General features: G+C 42.4%; 1 protein-coding gene across 2 annotated transcripts in view; it reads left to right on the top strand.

The window, feature by feature from the left end:
• Nucleotides 1-1695: 1695 nt before the first annotated feature.
• TMEM200C (transmembrane protein 200C) overlaps nucleotides 1696-18540 on the top strand; it is a 37930-nt gene continuing 21085 nt past the window's right edge. The window contains exon 1 of one of the 2 annotated variants that reach the window (XM_069960092.1): nucleotides 1696-1863. The gene's annotated coding sequence lies outside the window, so the exon portion shown is untranslated. Of the gene's footprint in view, nucleotides 1864-2956; nucleotides 3036-18540 lie in introns of those variants that run through there. The other variant, XM_069960093.1, reaches the window with a different exon arrangement.

Here is an 18540-nt window from a genome sequence, read left to right as displayed (position 1 = left end):
TCTGAATGATATATCCCCTCCCCCATGCCCTTTATAGGTATAGGAGCAATTGTAGTCCCTGGTGTCCCTTATAGTGTGGTGCGTTTGAATAAGCACAGAGTCCAGGTTCTTAAACACTTTAATAACTTTGCCTGAAAAGTTTTCGAATTGACATTACAGTTCGGATCTTACAGTTCGGATCTTAGGCACAAGTTCAGATACAACCTTTTACACTCTAGAATGATTGCCAGTGTTTTAGTAGATAGACTGGTGATAGTGGCTTAATAGTTAAGGCTTTAGATGAGGATACTTTAGTGTCTTAGTTGTTTTTTTTGGGGGGTAGGTTGACTTATACTGGTGACAAGGGGGCTACCTAGGAACCTGTCTAGACAGTACAGATTTTTGATAAGGAGAATACCTGTACTAGTAGTTTGGTATATACACCACATCTTGCCGGAAGACATTAGAATACCAGGGTCCAAGGCTTGGAAATCCGGGTGGAGCTAATCCCTCAAGATTACCCAAGGAGATTGAGAAAAGGTTCAGCGGGGTATTCTGGCTTAGTCGCAACTTAACCAGCACGCTGGGGAAAGTTGTTAGGGACCCCCAGGACCTGGATAGTAGACAAGGTCAGAAAGACAGTGTAAACCCTAGCACTAGGACCCTCCAGTACTGTCCCTGCTTACTTTCCAGTCTTGCGCCAGGCCGCAGGCGAAACCTTGGCATCGGTCCCTATGCTGGGTAAGGTGATAAATGCTATAAAGAATTGTCAGGCAGATACAGGTCAAAATAGAGATAGCAAAATAGTACAAAAACAGCAGGCAAAAGTGAATAGGATGGGAAAAGAGGTCAGAATTCCAAGAAATCCAATATAAAACACAAACACACACACACACACACACACACCTCCCACCACATCTAGACAGACAGAATTTGCCCAGATCTTCGTCAGTCATGACTTTCCAGCAGTGCAGCATGTCTCAGTCCACCCACCCCAACCAGCTCCAAAATAAACAGTATTAATATTGTCATATGGTCACATATACAATCCATACATATCCAATTCTCAACACTGCTTTCCTCTGTCCCTGTGTGAAAGAACTACAAGTCCCAGCAGGCCCTAAAAGCTGCAGACTTTCAAGACCTGTTAAAATTTTAGGCACTGGGTATAATTGGCAGAACAGGCTGATATCGCCCAATGTCTTACCCTCAAAGATCGGCCTAATACAGTTATAGATTTGCAGGCAGTCCTTTTAAGGAAACCATAAGGATGATGCGGACTCCATGGAAATGAGTTTGACACTCCTAATCTATTACTTATTGGGGTTACCCTTTAAATATGTTACATGTATACACATACATAGCAAAGAGACCCCTTTTCATATGTGATACTGACATACTGGGGGCTACTTTAACCCCCTCGGTTTCATGTTGCTGTTGCTGCATGAGTAAATAAAATGCTTATACAAACTGAAAAAGTGTGAAATCTGTGTAAGTGATCAAAGCAGATTATTGTGGTTCATCTATTGTATAAAAGTTGTGTCTGGGAAGAATCCTTTGTACTAAGCTGGTGTAGCTCAGGTAAGAATAGAATGTGGATGAAGCAGAAAGCTCAGTGGCGGCCCCTGCAGGCAGGAGAGGAGTACTGCAGGCAGAGACATTCTCCAGCCTGGGCTCGTCGCAGCACTGAGCAGCCGACAGAAGGAAGGAAGGAAGCTCCAGGCAGAGCATCAGCCCAGGCGACAGCCCCACAAGCATGTGAGCCGGATCGATAGTGCCAGGAGGCGCTCAATGGAGGAACATGATGAACATCCGATTCCAGGAAGGTCTCAGGATCTAGTGCCTGTGCTGTCACCAGGCATTAATTCTCTGCACAGCAAACTGGTGAGTGCAATAATGGATTTCTCTCCCATCAGCCAGAACATGTTGTCTCCTCCATCAGCTGCTGCTACTGCAAAAAAATAGCTTTTTTATCCCAAAGTCAAAATGTTACTTGCATAGTAGTGGAGATAGAAGCCCCACAATTCCAGCCTGTCAGTGAATGTGCTGCTGTTCTGGCATCACTCCCTGTACCATTGATCCCAGTCTGGGGAGGATCAGGACTGGCTTTTTGTACAGCTTCTAGTCTTAAGAGCTTCAGCACAAAGGTTGGAGTTTGCTTCCTATGTAAAATACATAGATGAACACTTTGTGTCCTAATGATAGCTTTAATGGCAGAGCCCCCTTAAGGATTCCACCTAAACCCTTTTGTATCAAAGGCTGACCATAAATAGGCTACAATGGTCTTTTGTTATTGTCTTCTATTTAAAGGTGTAGCAAATCAAAAGTGCCAGGGTGAGAAAAGTAAAAAACATCTACAACTGATACATACACCTGTGTATATGAAGGTTTCTAGAGCTGGATATAATCAGTGATGGGGGGGGGCAGATGCTTTTTTCTGGACTTCTTGTCAATAAATCCTTATAGTCAGTAAAAATGTAGTCAGCTTCTCCCCAGCCTGAAATGGCTGCTACACTCAAGGTTAATTGGTTTTCCAAGAAATTCCCCACAATGTAGGAAAATAGATTGCAAGCCTCTGGGACTGTTGAGTGTAATGCATTCTGGAGCAGATTTATAGATAATGCTTCAAGGACAAGTTCTAGCTCTATATTAATTTGCCATTGATGGGAGAGATGCCCGCTACATGCTTGTTCATGCTTTTTTGGATATACTAATAGCATCAAGGGTTCCTCTATGTGTTTGGGCATATTGTATATACCCAGCCTGCAGGGGGCACCAAGATGCATGTGGTAAGTGCACCAAGTGGCTGTATGCTGGAGGTCGCTCTATTCCTCCATGCACTGTGTTTGTCTCAGTGACATCTGAGCGCTCTCATTGAGCCGGGGCTCTTCTGCTGCATGAATACATTTGTATCTATGTAGAATCACTATGGCAACGCGTAGATGAGCCCACGTGACATATACACAGAGGCTTGCAGCTGGGAGCAGTTCTGCAGGTTCCAGAGCTTCTGATGTGCTCCTGCGAGTTTCAAGGACTGGGAGACTATGTCACTAGGGGTGAGTAGGCTTAGCTGGCGCGGTAATAGCGGGGGCAGTGCCAGGGACCATAGTCTGCATCCTGCTTCCTAACCTTAGGGTATTCTTTCATGCATTCTTGGTATTAGCCGCTCAGCTACATTGTGATTTTCCGATTAGAAGAGACATAGAAACGTGTAATAATGATTCAATAAATAGCTTTCTGTTTCCCTTTCATTTGGTAATGGATGTGCATTGAAGCACGGATTCATAGCATATACTACATAGGCATCTTTCTAGGCATGTTGTTAGTACTGACAGATGTGTTATATAAGGGTGACAAGTGCTGGTGTAATCGCTCCTATGGAACTGTTTCCCATCTAAGACATGAAGCAGACAGGCAGGGTCATTTTATGGGCTCTACTATGTAAACACCATTCCTCACCACCCTCTGCTGTATTGTACTAACGTGTAAGCAGTCAATGCTTTAGTGACTAGAAAAGGTCAATGACTGGCTCCATTGATTACCACTATACTTCTGGCTGTAATGTATATTAACACCAGTAATTAAATTCTGACCTACAATAAGATAAATGTAATACATGTGAAATGTATGTTATATCCAATGACTGCATGCTTCTGTGTTCTGTCAGGTATTGGTAAGGGTATTGTCCCTTATGCCATGTAAGGGTTAAATGTATTAATCTACTGTATCTTCACAATCAGCACACACAGACCTCCACGTGCACACAAGCTCCATGTGGCCCAGTGAGTTTTTCCAGCAGTGTTCAATCTCTAGGTGTCTGTTGTGTCGTGTCGCTGAATGACAGGGATAATATTTAGGGTATATATTCACACAGGGCTGTTGTTTCATTCATCTTAATAAGGTTGTTTTTGTGGCAAGGACATGGATCTCTGTAAGCCTTATACTGTATATTGGAGTTTACTTGTGTTTTTGAAATATAATTTAGAACGTATCAATCTGAATAATATTATCAAACAAATTATATTGGTTTTTGTCATCAAAGTGTTATATACAATTTTATAAGTATCATGACCGCACATGCGCACATTTTGTATGTGTACCCGAGACGTCATTTAAGGATATATCCACACAGAATATTTTGGTAATTTTGGGGGGGACCAAACCAGGAGTGGAACTGACAAAGAAAAACGATAATTGAAAAATAGCACCTTTATCTACGTTTTGGACAGAAAGTTTCAAGGTTATAATATTAGTAACGTACAATGCTCTAATTGCATGGTACGCTATGATATCAGGGTATTACAGCATGATGGTGATTGGTAACCTTGCTACCTCTGGAAGGATCAAAATACTGTATGTACATGTACCCTAACACTTTTATTGTGGTGAGCTCGGCTTCTCTGTGGCAGCATTGTTAGCATCCCTCGTGCTGTGGTGATTGACCCTTCTAAGAGTGGGGCCGGGGTCAGACGAGCAGGGAGCAGGGTCAACCTATCAGGGAGCAAAGTCAGCCTATCAGGGAGCAGGGCCAGCCTATCAGGGAGCAGGGTCAGCCTATCAGGGAGCAGGGTCAGCCTATCAGGGAGCAGGGCCAGCCTATCAGGGAGCAGGGCCAGCCTATCAGGGAGCAGGGTCAGCCTATCAGGGAGCAGGGCCAGCCTATCAGGGAGCAAAGTCAGCCTATCAGGGAGCAGGGCCAGCCTATCAGGGAGCAGGGCCAGCCTATCAGGGAGCAGGGCCAGCCTATTAGGGAGCAGGGCCAGCCTATCAGGGAGCAGGGTCAGCCTATCAGGGAGCAGGGTCAGCCTATCAGGGAGCAGGGCCAGCCTATCAGGGAGCAGGGTCAGCCTATCAGGGAGCAGGGCCAGCCTATCAGGGAGCAGGGTCAGCCTATCAGGGAGCAGGGCCAGCCTATCAGGGAGCAGGGCCAGCCTATCAGGGAGCAGGGTCAGCCTATCAGGGAGCAGGGCCAGCCTATCAGGGAGCAAAGTCAGCCTATCAGGGAGCAGGGCCAGCCTATCAGGGAGCAGGGCCAGCCTATCAGGGAGCAGGGCCAGCCTATCAGGGAGCAGGGTCAGCCTATCAGGGAGCAGGGTCAGCCTATCAGGGAGCAGGGCCAGCCTATCAGGGAGCAGGGTCAGCCTATCAGGGAGCAGGGCCAGCCTATCAGGGAGCAGGGCCAGCCTATCAGGGAGCAGGGTCAGCCTATCAGGGAGCAGGGCCAGCCAACTGAAGGTGGGTTATTTAAACAGGTGGCTGCTGGTGACAACCACCTGTGAGCGTTCTGCATAGATTGCTCTGTTTTTCATACCTTGCTTGTGACCCAGATTACCCCTTCTGTCTTGCAAGTTGGAGTTAAATGAACACTTCTAACATCCATCTGTGTACTGATTTACACTGACTTGATGAGACCTCCTAGTACTGACCCTGCACATTTTTATCTCTGTCCTGACAAAAGGCCTCTTTTACAAATATTGATTGACAATACCAACTGAAATACTGCCATATAAAAGTGGTCTCAGGCTGTGTTCACACACCATTTATGAGCCTTATTTTGAGATACAAATGGCTGAAAAGACTTCACAAAAGGGGAAAAAAAACTTTCTGTATTTGGTACAATGTCAACCATTGATGACTCAAAATGAGTCTGGAAGAATGGTTGCTAACATGGTCTTAAAAGGGAAAATGTATTAATAGCTCTTACGGCAGTAATAGGATTTTGACCTTAAGGGAAAGTTTCAGTAATAAAATGACATCCCTGTTTCCATAATTGGTATTTAGAACTACCACCAGCTGGAAGCCACATGTAGGGGACCCAAGAACTGTGCCATGTGTGGCTTGTGAGCCGCTGGTTGGGGAAGACTGGTCTAACCTGTTATAGTTTTGGCACAAAATGTGGTATACAGATGGTCATACACATGTCTGCATGCGGTGTCTGCTTATCCATGCTTCTGTTGGGGATTTGGTTTTTAACAGAAAAAAAATGTACAGATGATACATGATCTGTGAAGTGCTGTGCTCATTCATAATGTGATTTATACATAAAGTACTACTGCATGTAGATATGCAAATGATAAACCCTGTTATATCTGCTGTTGTGCATTTATAAGGTTTGGATTATATCATGGAGCAAATTTTCATTGATAAGAAGCAATTGGATTGGATTTAATAGACATAACCTATATAGTTAATGACCATAGGATCAATGCTTATTATTATTGAATTTATAGGGCAGTTTACACACAACTGAATGGAGTCACTGCTCTATTACCTGCAGTTTCTGGCCAATAGAGGGGATATTTTCCCAGGCATCATATTGCATATTCTTCATATGTTGCTCCTTATATGATCCTCCAGTCTGTTCACGTTCCCTGTGTACCAGTAAAGGCAAGGGATTTCTAATTACTGAGTAAAATTACAACACTGACAGAAGAAACGCTCATAAAAACCAGGCAGCCATAGTAGAACATGGGCGATCTCCTTCATCACATTGAGCGTATGTAATTGTGCTGAGCCCTGTTTTGGTACATTATAATGTTCTGCTGCATTGACAAAATATATTGTGTACTGTGTAAGAAATATAAATCTGTTATGCGGAAATAGGTGACCAGGATCCCTGCTCTCTAGCAGTGTAATGCTTGATATGGTACACAAAGAGGCCAAGTATTGGCATTGGAATAATTCTAGCCACAGGAGTGCCATATCTTGTGCTTCATAGCCTGCAAGCCTATTTGGGTTAATAGGGAAACAGCCCAAAGCATAAAAATTAAATACAGATAATGGACCTTACTGTATGTATATCCATGTTTAAATCCACTGGTATTTAACTCCTTCCTGCCAGATTCCCTTCAAAGGTACGTAGTATAAAGTAGCATAAAGTTAAATGCTCAATCTGTTAAAGGGGTTGCCTGGCATAAACGACTAATGTAAGATGCTGCCAGGGATGTGGGGGAAATAACATTGCTGAATGCGTACCTTTTCCTGGGCTGCCCACTGTCCACTGCTTTCATCTTTTCACAACATCCACTGTCATGCTGTTCCCTAAGGATATAGACGCCCAGCACAGTGCATAGCATAGTCTATGCTGAGTGTCCGTTTCCTGTGGGAACAGATGTTGTGAAAAAGATATCAGCAGATTTTGTTAAAAAAATGACAGCGTTCAGGGAACTGGTGGAATGGTAGAGATAAGTATATGACACTGTTATGTCCTCCGCAGCATCATGCATTAGTCGTTTTTGCCAGTCGTTTTGCCTTTAAATCATTTAAATCACACAATTACTCACCACTTACTGGCCCAAAATGTGATTTTGTTTAGATTTAGTTGCCTACAGTTGGGTATGCTCAAAGGCAGCACTAGAAGTTATAGGGAATAAGGTGTTAGCAGCAGGGCTGGGACAAAGAGTAGGCAGGGGTAGGCGATGGCCTAGGGCGCCAAACAGCAGGGGGCGCCACCAGGCCGAACCCGGAAGCAGTATACAGGAGCTGATTACATCAGCCCCCTGCCGGGAGATTCACAGCCTGTGTGAGTCTTCAGCTGCTGCTGATGTACATAGGAGGGGGGAGGGGCGGCCTCCTGCTGAGGACACTGCTGTGGCTGAGCTCCCACTCCCAGGAGGCGTCTGACCTGGTGCAGGAGGGCAGCATGGGGGAATGTGCAGCATTGCTCATCCCCTGCTGCACATCCGCCTGCCTGTGGGAGCTGCTCAGCTGTCGGGCCAGAGAGGAGGAGGTGAAGAATGGCAGCCTGCAGACACAGCACATGGTGACCAGGAAGTGTCTGCAGCTCTGTCTGTCCTGGGCCTCTCATCTGCATTGTTGTCTTCATCACCAGCAGACCCCTCCATGACAGTCCCAGAATGGGAAGAAGGTGCAAGCGCCACACACCAAGATGGGAGGTAGCTGTTTTGTGTGTGTGTGTGTGTGTGTGTGTGTGTGTGTGTGTATATATATATATATAAATATATATTGTACATAAATGTGTGTATCTGTGTGTGTGTGTATATACATAAGTGTGTGCCTGTATACATGTATATATACTGCCTGTCTGTATACATATATGTGTGCCTGTGTGTGTATATATACTGTACATAAAAGTGTATGTATATGCATAAATGTATGCGCATACATAAGTGTGTATACATAAATGTGTGTGTCTGTGTGTATATACATAAACATGTCTGTATACAGTATGTAGTTTTTTGTCTATGTATATTACTGGAAGGTATGTATAAGCTCAGGTTCACACTGCATTTTGTGTTCAATGTTTCACAGTTTGAATAGAAAAGCGTAGGTGACTATGCTAGTGTATATACAGTAATATAGGTGACTGTGCTACTATTGTATATACAGTAATATAGGTGACTATGCTATTGTATGTACAGTAATAAGTGACTATGCTACTGTATATAAAGTGTATATACAATAGCATAGTCATATATGCTACTGTATATACACTAGCATAGTCACCTATATTAATGTATATACAATAGCATAGTCACCTATATTAGTGTATATACAATAGCATAGTCACCTATATTACTGTTTATACAATAGCAGTCACCTATATTACTGTATATACAATAGCATGGTCACTTATTACTGTATATACAATAGCATAGTCACTTATTACTGTATATACAATAGTAGCACAGTCACCTATATTAGGTGACTATGCTATTGTATATACAGTAATATAGGTGACTATGCTAGTGTATATACAGTTATATAGGTGACTATGCTATTGTATATACAGTAATATAGGTGACTGCTATTGTATATACAGTAATATATGTGACTATGCTCTTGTATATAGAGTAACACCTTGGTATTCGAAACACATTTCCCTCTGAAGTTTTGTTCGGTGCTGGAACATTGCTTTCAGAAAATCGGGGGGAGAACTGTCAGGTTGTATTAAGGTGTTCAGACACCAAGGTTACAGGTTCTGGATACCCACTGCAAATACTACTGTGTGTATTGGGGCTCATAATACAGTGTGGGGGCACTTTCAGGGCATTATACTGTCTGTGGCGCACCAATTCTGATAACACTGGGATCGGGGGGGGGGGGGCGCCATTTGCCTTCTCTGCCTAGGGCACCAAAACTTCTTGTCCCGGCCCTGGTTAGCAGCTAAGGATGGGAACTAGGAACTCATGTGAGAAGCTTAGCAGTGAGGGAGCACAATATGACGGGCACTAGGGGGCTTAGACTCACTTTTCATCAGAAAATACAGGAGACAAACAGCCTAATATAGATGCCAGGTAAGGCAATATTACACAGGGTAAGCCGACGAATAAGACCTGTTTACAAATCCTCATTCAGCCGCCAATGAATAAAAGAGGCAAAGGACTGCAGCCTATTGCAGTATTCATGTTTTCCAGGACTCCCTAGGGCGGCATCCAACTTCTCCAGCCACTGGGAGTCAAATGCTGAGCATTCAGGTTTGGAGACTGTTGCCAAACTGCACGCTCGTCATTAGTTATTATACACGAAATGTCAATTTTTTTCGCGGCTGTTTTAAACCGGCCATTTTTCAATACAGTGTGTGAACAACAACCGTTGTTCCTTTTACACTTCAATGCAGTGCACTATTTTAAGGCAAGAATGGCCATTGTTTAATTGCCAACAACATCTAGCAGGATGAATTCTGTGTATATAGCTATGCTTTCTGACCAGATTCAGTCAAATGCTACATAACTGATAACTGCAAAGCATACTGTACAGTTAACACAACTTAGTCCTTAAAGGGGTTACCTGGAGAGCCGAAAAGGTCCTACCTGTTCTGCTCTCTCCTGAACTGCACTTCCTCCCTCTGGCTGTTTTGCGTGATAACTTTTGAGATGAGACGGGGAGGGGGCAGGTCGGAATAAATATAGCAACAGAACAGGTAGGACCTTTTCGGCTTTCCAGATAACCCTTTTAAGTTCAAGACCAGACCATTTATGACCAGACACATTTTTTAAGTGATATTGTCACCCCACCCTTACTTTTGCTTCATTTCATTGGTGGACAGTGTCACCCAGGTGGGGCTTCACTACAGTTGGGCCCCAATCTTCTGGCTGGGGAGGGGAGGCCTAATTGCTGCAGAGCTCCACCTAGGGGACACTGTCCACTGATGTAATGAAGCGACTTTAGAGCAGAAACAAGACACAGGTATGTACAGGTATATATTGTTCACAGCATTTAGGCCTGTGGATGGTGTGGAGAACCGCACATAGATTAAGGTGGGGGCGTGATATTAAATCATTTATGCATCCTTTTCTGTGATTCTGTCACGATAGGTAAGAGAACAGTGCAGCACTGCTCTCACTTCAACCACTGTCCCTGACTAGTTGGACAATGTGCTAATTGGCCGCCCCCAACTGGGCATAGAACCTACACTGACTAGGTGCATAGGGCTTACACTGTACAGGTAAAGTCAGACAGACTGGGTCAAACCAGACAGACACATTAGAGACAGAAAGAGTCCTAAGGGCCCTATAACATGGAGCGATGATCAGCCGAATTGAGGCGATTGTTGCTCCATGTAATAGAGTCAACTAGGGCTGCACTGACATCGCTAACAATCCTAAACGATTATTGGGCCGTGTAATAGGATCAGAATATAATACTGATCGGGCCTTCATCAACCCCTGTAATAGTACCCTAAGAGTGTAGTCAGAAAACAAACAGAGGGTCAAAACCAGGAGAACCATAATAGTACAAAACCAGTGTTCAAAATCAGTGCCAGTAAACAGTCAAACCAGGTCAGGTCCAATTCAGCAGGCAGGGTCAGAAAATGAGGCAGACAGCCAGGATCCAGGGAAATTCTTATTAGGGAAATGCTAGTGAAGACTTGTAAGACCTATCAAGGGCATAGGTAAGATCCAACTGCTATTTTAAATAGAGAGTTGGGAAATGGGCGCCGGGTCTGATTAGCCTGGTGTCTGCACTCCAATTGGGAGGTCTGTCCTGTATCCCGCTCACATCCAGCCCTGTTAACATCATAGCAAGTTGCTGGGTTCCCCTAACAATACATTTTTGAATTGTGTCCCCTTCCCATTACAGTTATTTTTATATAGGGAATGTATACATGGGATTGGCTAGAAGCAATGGTGTGAGCTAATGGTGCCTTTGATCATTTTATTTCGTTTTTTTCTTATATAGTTCTTATATAGGTCTTTTAAAGTTTTTATTTTTTACATTGTGCTTCCCCAAACGCCATAAAAGACATTTTTTTATTGCTAATTTCCCTTAAAACATGGGCAGGACAAGTTTGACAGCCCCAATAGCTGAACTAAATTCACTTAGATCCGTGATGCGAACCTATGATACGTGTCAGAACTGTGCCAAAAGTATGTTGCAACGTGCCAAGAAGGACTCTACCACAGCCCTGGCGGCGCCACAGTGACAGCAGCTGCAGCCTCTGGCAGTGTTCCCTGGCGTGGCTTGCCCCACATACCCCTGGACACGTGCTCTGCGTCACCCGTCACTATTCACCGATTGGTTGTGTACGGAACAGCGGTGCCACACTCGTGCACGCGTACACAAGCAGAGCGTTCCATCCTAAAGAATGGATTAGACGAGACCTTTCTACAAGTCAGTCAGTATGCGGGGGTGGGGGAGAGGTTTCGGGATGAAGGGATGGGGGGGCAGAGGGACAGGGGTGTGTTTGCTGGTGAAGGGATGGGGACGGGGGACTGGGGAGTATGTTCTAGTGAAGGGATGGGGACAGGGTGACAGGGAGTATGTTCTAGTGAAGGGAAGGGGGCAAGGGGACTCGGGGTGTATGCTGGTGAAGGGATGGGTTCTGGGGCACTGTGGTGTTTGTGTTGGTTTAGGAAAGGGGCAGGGGGACTGGGGTGGTGTGCTGGTGAAGAGACTGGGCAGGGGGATGGGCTGTATGCTGGTTAAGGGATGGGGGCAATATATTTTTGTTATTTCAACTATAAACTTTGTTTTATTGTTTTGTCGAAGTGACACACCATCCGAGTTGTACTCATTTGTACTCATGGCAACTTTATGAACTGTGTTCATGACAATCATTGATCCATGTGTATACAGCTATCAAAAAGGCACTTCCAATTGATGCTTATTGACAGAATAATAGATGAAACAGTTTATACTTGAGAGTTTCTAGCAGATAATCAATGTGAGTCTAAGTACTAAAAACATCAGTTGTTTTTTCCAGGAAAACATTGGGTGTGCACGCTTTGCTTTTTGTATTACTGTACATTGTCACACCAAGAGTACCATAGCAAAAGCTACTCTTTGCAGCTGCTGTCACTGATAAGAAGTATATACACAAAAATAGCAGCAAGAGTGTAAACAACCAAAACATAAAAAAAAAAAGTAATCACAGATGCCAGCGAGATATAGGGGACACTGCCAATGCATATCAGTAAACATACTAAATCTAAAAAAAAATAATGTTTATTATTCATGAAGATCAGGATAACTATAGATGAAAACAGCAACAAATTGAAGAGGAATCATGGGATACATGGTGTTACAATAAATATATTACATACCATAGTTATATACCAGAAAGCAATTTGAAGAAATAAGTTGCCAAAAAAAAACATGAATAGAATATAAAATGCAAGTACATCCAAATGTGAATGCTATTAATTCAGTGTAAAAATCCAAAGCAGGGATCAGAGAATGAATCTTAAGTTATTACAGGATTTACATATTACATCATATGAAAAAAAAACATCATATAGAAAAAAAAACAGGACTAAAAACATGCAATGTACTACTGATACAGGTTTAAAAAAGACCTGTAGTCAGTTTAAACAATCTTTTTTTTTACTTTGTAAAAATATTTTATGTTGGCCTGATACATGATTTCTTTGCTGCTTTTATTTTGCTGCTACACTGCACCCAATCCTCCAAGATGTAGAGATTATCAGTCTTAGTTCACGTCCTCTTGACTATCAATGATACAATGCAGATGTACAACCAAATCTTTTCTTTTAAGACTTTTCTTTTTATACATAGTATACACTCCTGCCGGGATCCCTAGCGGCGCCGCAAACGACTGACATGTCAGTTTTCTGTGGCTGCTATTCATTGAATAGCGGCTGCAGAAAACCCTGTCAGTGTACACTATGGAGCGGGCGGCCTTCTTAAAGAATAAAGAGACCTAGCCATTTTTGTAAGGAGGAGAACAGAAGATTGCAGAAAGACATTAGGAGAACAATGTAACCCACCATTCTATATCCATTGTAATAATACATTATTGGGATGTTTGTGTATTATTTGCAATTACAGGGGGTCTTGAATCATCATATAGCTCTGCTATTCCCCATGACTATCACCACCACTACTCATTGTTATCTGTTAAATCAACCAAATTCCCCTTTTGCATGTTGAACATCCCTTTAGTTAGTAGGGCTGGGCGATATTGGCCGAAATCAATATCGCGGTTTATCGTACATGTAGCCGCGGTAACGATAAATTGATCATTATGACATGCCCCTTTTAAAAGCCACACCCCTTTTGAAAACCCCATTTTCTGATGGTAATACAAACGTGAATTTATTCCATATAACAATGTGCAGCAAACTTCACAAATAATACACAACGTTTTGTCATCTCCTATGCCATTTTCAAATGCCACTTGTAAATGGAGTAGGAGACGCTGAAACATCGTATATTACTTGTGAAGTTTGCTGCACATTGTTATATGGAATAAATCCCCGTTTGTATTACCATCAGAGTGCTGCACAGTATTTTTTACTCCTATCTCCTATCTATCTATCTATCTATCTATCTATCTAAATCAATCCAAGAATTTTGCGGCACATCCGTATAGTCTCGAGAAAGGTCTCGAGATGAGACTGAAACGTTGCACTTGCTTTTTGATGTACCAATAAATATCACAACTTTTTTCACTATACGGATGTGCCGCAAAATTCTTGGATTTATTTAGTTAGAGATTTAATCCAATCTCCGTTGCTAGGCACTCCAGCACTGAAACTGGGAGTGCGCTCTATTGTGGACATTATCTATCTATCTATTATCTATCTATCTATCTATCTATCTATCTATCTATCTATCTATTTATCTATCTATCTCCTATCTATCTATCTATCTATCTATCTATCTATCTATCTATCTATCTATCTAAAATCTACCCCCAGTCACTCTTTCACATGCTTTTCTGCCCCCCTTCCCCGCACATACAGTTGGGGTCAGCTCCACCGGGCACCCCTCTCTCTCCCACACAGGAATCCTCTGCCCCTGTCACTCAGTGTCGGTGTTGCACATATATCTGCGTCCTGGCTGCTTCCAGCACTGACAAAAGATAACGGGTGCCGAGGATTCCTGTGCAGTACACAGTGTGGTCTCCAGTGGAGAGAGGATGTGCCGACCTATACCTCTCCCCCTGCAGCCACTGTGTGTGTGGGAGAGGGGGGCAGGGCACACCGTGCAGCTTCCAGAGAAGCTAGAAGTGAGTGAGCTGCCCGGCAGCAGCAGCGCTGAGCACACACTGGAGGGGGAGCTGCCGCCTGGATGCAGCCTGTCACATCTCCAGCCTTCCTCTTAAGCCCCCCCGCAGCAGGATCCCATCCCTTGCCCTGAACCAGTATATGTGCGTCCTGGTTGGGATCGGGAGGTGAATCGGAGGATCAGCTTTCCAGCTCTCACCTCTCCACCTGGCACCCCTCTCTTTCCCTGCACCAGAATCCTCAGTGCTCTGCGCTCAGTGTGGTTGTAGCAGGTAGAAATGTGAGAGTGATGCTAACTAGTCCTGGACCGAGTGTCACCCCCTCCCCCTCCAGACAGCAGAATAGTTGGCCGGGCAGCATAGGAGCAGGGACGTGAGGAAGATTAACTGAGGGGAGCAGAGCATGCGGCCGCCGGGTGAGGAGGGGGGGAATACCGCAGATAGGGTATCTGTATTTTTACGGTATACCGCCCAGCCCTATAAGTTAGTTGACTTTACGAGTTTGACAACAAAATAAAGGACTATTAAAAACAGTGTTGATAGTTTGTTGATCAATTTGCGCCTTGTTTACATTCATTGCATATTAAATCCCCGACCTCAGATTTGGAAGGGCACATTCTGTATTTAGCTATTTAAATAATAATGGTTCTTTTATGTGGAAAATGAATATTGATGAATTGCACAGTAAAAGTATTCATCATAAGAAATATAACATGCATTACTGACAGGAATATTTTCTCTGTTTGTACCGGGATGCTTTTGATCCATTTATTTTATTTTATGTTGCTGCTAAATGCTAATCCTGTAATCCTCACATGGTGGCTCTGAATGTGATTTGGCATCTGACCGTGTAGAATACTGTAATATAGCAGTATGCAGCTTGGTATACTAATGTAAAAAAATTATAAAAAAATTGAAAAATTCTGTGAACATTACCCTGCCGATTACATGCTGCTGAGAAATATTGCCAGTTAAAAAAGGTGCAATGAAAGTTGCAATAGCAGTGTACAGTCTCACAATTAGTGATAAGCGAACATCGAGATCTGAAGACGAACATAAAAAATCATTATTCAGATATGTTCGAAAATAATCCTTATAACCATTCTAAAAATTGAACAAATTGTTCGTAAACGGCGAACACAAACAATTAGCGTCCTGTTTGCATGAACATACGAACATTTACGAACATGTTCGCTCATCACTACTCATAAATTTGTAATATGTGCAATGAAACAAGCCTCTCCCAGTCTAAAATGGCTGTTTATAGATAAAAATACATTAAATTTAAAGTGGACCTGTCAGTAGTAAAACAGGGATGCACTTGGCTGGATAGAGCTAACTACTATGATTCCAGACTCATCTTTGTTATGTCACCAGTCCTTTCTATTAACAAAATAAAAGTCTTTTTAGTATGCAAATTAGGTTAAGTGACCAGTGGGCTTTCCATTTTTTTCTCTTGTGTCTGTGTTTCATGATCTGTCTTATGTTGTAAAAGAGCAATGTTGTTTTAACAAACTTTGCATAGAGCAATGGCACCAATGAATATAGCACCAATGAATGCAATATATCTTACCAGACAAAAAGGCTCCCCTCTCCTGTTATCAAGCCTTCAGCTAATGTATCTTCCACTCATCAGCTCAGTTCCTTTCTATAACTATCTCAAAGATCAACTTACAAGCACGGAAACTGTATGGAGCAGGGTGAGGAGGTATAAGGGATGGCAGGGGTCCAAATGGCCTTAATGGACAGAGCACTAAATTTAAATTCATTCCTATCTGCATTCTTCTCATCAGGCTGCAGGCTTTGAAGTCTGCTCCGCTCCATGCCGCTCCTCCCCGGGTGCTGGGAGACTTCTCCCAGCTTCCCAGGACTGGATCCATCTTTTCCCAGCATCTGGGGAGGAGCGGCATGCTTTGTGAACGCTTTGTCACTGTAGAAAATAATAATGTTACACTAAGTGATAACATAGCGGGGCGTACAGGATAATAAGTATGTAGCTTAAGTGTGTTTTCAGGTGCATGCCGTGACTAGAAACAATTATTAAGACAGTTGTGTATATGCTGTGTCGGTAATATATACTTATTGCATATTACAGACCCTTTTTAATGAATTTTTATCATGCTGGGAAAACACAGAGTCTGATATCTAAAATTACAATAGCAAGGGAAAGCAGATACTGAATTTTTAATGCTGTAAAGACTAGTGACTAAGCCATAGAGTGGTTTGAAAATGGAGCTGACATAGTATTTTCATTTTTCTAGCCTTTTTTTTTTTTGAAGAGTGAACTTTGTAAGAAAATACATTTTCAGGCAAAGCCAGTAAATAGCTATCCAGATGCAGTGTAATATTCCTGCCTGATGCCATAATAGAGCAAATAATGCACTATGTATGGCCAACTATCTGAGAAGTTAGAATGTCCTGATCTGAACCTTTTCCAACCTATTGTGATTATAAAATGCAAAACATTTCTAATAAAAAAAGGAAAAATGACAACCTACTTTGCCAAAAGGCAATCAATGTATCAAATGGGGATAGAAATTGGGAGCTGTCTTAATGTGTATGACTACCTCTGTTATCCTATTGCTGATTATGAATGCATGCACTGTGCTTTTAAAGCCAGTACTCATTGTATATTTCTAGTTCCCAGTTCTTAACGATGTCCCTGCAGCCCTCATTAAACGATTATCGGGCCGTGTAATAGGCCCAGTAAACGAGCGCCAATCTAGCAGATCAGCGCTCGTTTGCATTATTGATCGGGCCCCCACCGGCCCATGGAATAGGACCCTTATATCCACATGATCCCTGTTGTTACTGGTTATCATTATTGTCTTAGAAAGATTGTTACTGAACTATCCTGAAACTGAACACAGAAGGCTACAACAGAACCGAGTTTTGTTTTTCCTCTTATTGTGATCAATAATTATAATTAGCATGATGCAAAGAATATGGAGAAATTGTGATGTACGATTGTGTCAGATCAGAAAAGAAATTGCATTTGTATATTTTCCTTCATCAAATCTGTTCTGATAACTGACCAGCCACTTGTGGTTTTGATATTGATTGCAAAACACTTGGGAGAATGGGTACCATCTGCTTCTTTGTTTCAGCTGTGAATGGACTGTTGGCGTTGGTACAGTGCCCAGAACTAGATCTGTGGCGCTGTTCATTAAGCATCGATTTGGATAGAGAAACAGTGTAAACTCTTCCTATTCGTGGTAATTATGCAGCGCTCAGTTGTAATCCAAAATCAAGCAACGTCCTACTTCATTTTTGTAATTTTGCTGTTGCATTAGAATTTTATTCCACCTAGACATTATCTGTATGAATCTATGGCCTGTATGGAACTTTTGCATGTCAGTTGCTAATAAATGATGTATATTTTCTGTGCACAGACATATTACTGCATGTATTCTAAGTGACTTGCAGCTCTGCCACACTGATGCAGAGAATATTAAGGCTATGTTAACACAATGTCTTTTTTGGGGGGCTTTTACAGCTGTTTTTTGTTATATTGCCGCCATTTTGGCTCAAACTGTGTCCGTTATTTGCATAAACCGGATGCCAAAATATGCCAGTAACCCTGTCTCTTAAGGGTTAAAGAGCTGCAACAATGGTTACTTGGGTTTACTGTTGATCGAATTGATAATTTATCCTAGGCTGATCAAAAATATGAAAGGAAGCAATCACCAGCAAAGTGGTTTTCTAGACCCACTGCTTGTGTTTTTTATAGATTTAACATCAGATAATTGAAATGTATTGTTAGGTGCGGTGATGTGTTTTATTGATTTTCTTGGTTTCCTATTTCCTTGTTCATGTGGAGTGTTTTTTCCCCCCAGATACTATAGAAAACAAAAACTGTTGGTAATTTATTGCAACCAACTTGCTATATGATCTATTGTATTTTATAGATCTGCGCGTCTTGGAAATCATCAATGTTAAATGTAAAATAAAGATATGTGGCACATTTATAGGGAGCATAAATCTAGAAATGAATGAAACAAACAAACAAATAAAAACAACAGAAATCTAATGTGTTTGTTAGATTTATAGGTCTGCAAGACTTCCTGCCTGCAGGCTCTAAAAACAATCTTGTAGACGTCTGTCAGAAAAAAATAAGTGCACTTAACCCT

This window comes from Dendropsophus ebraccatus, chromosome 2 (genome assembly GCF_027789765.1).
Source record: "Dendropsophus ebraccatus isolate aDenEbr1 chromosome 2, aDenEbr1.pat, whole genome shotgun sequence".
Taxonomy (NCBI): domain Eukaryota; kingdom Metazoa; phylum Chordata; class Amphibia; order Anura; family Hylidae; genus Dendropsophus; species Dendropsophus ebraccatus.
This window is presented reverse-complemented; position numbering and strand designations above follow the sequence as displayed.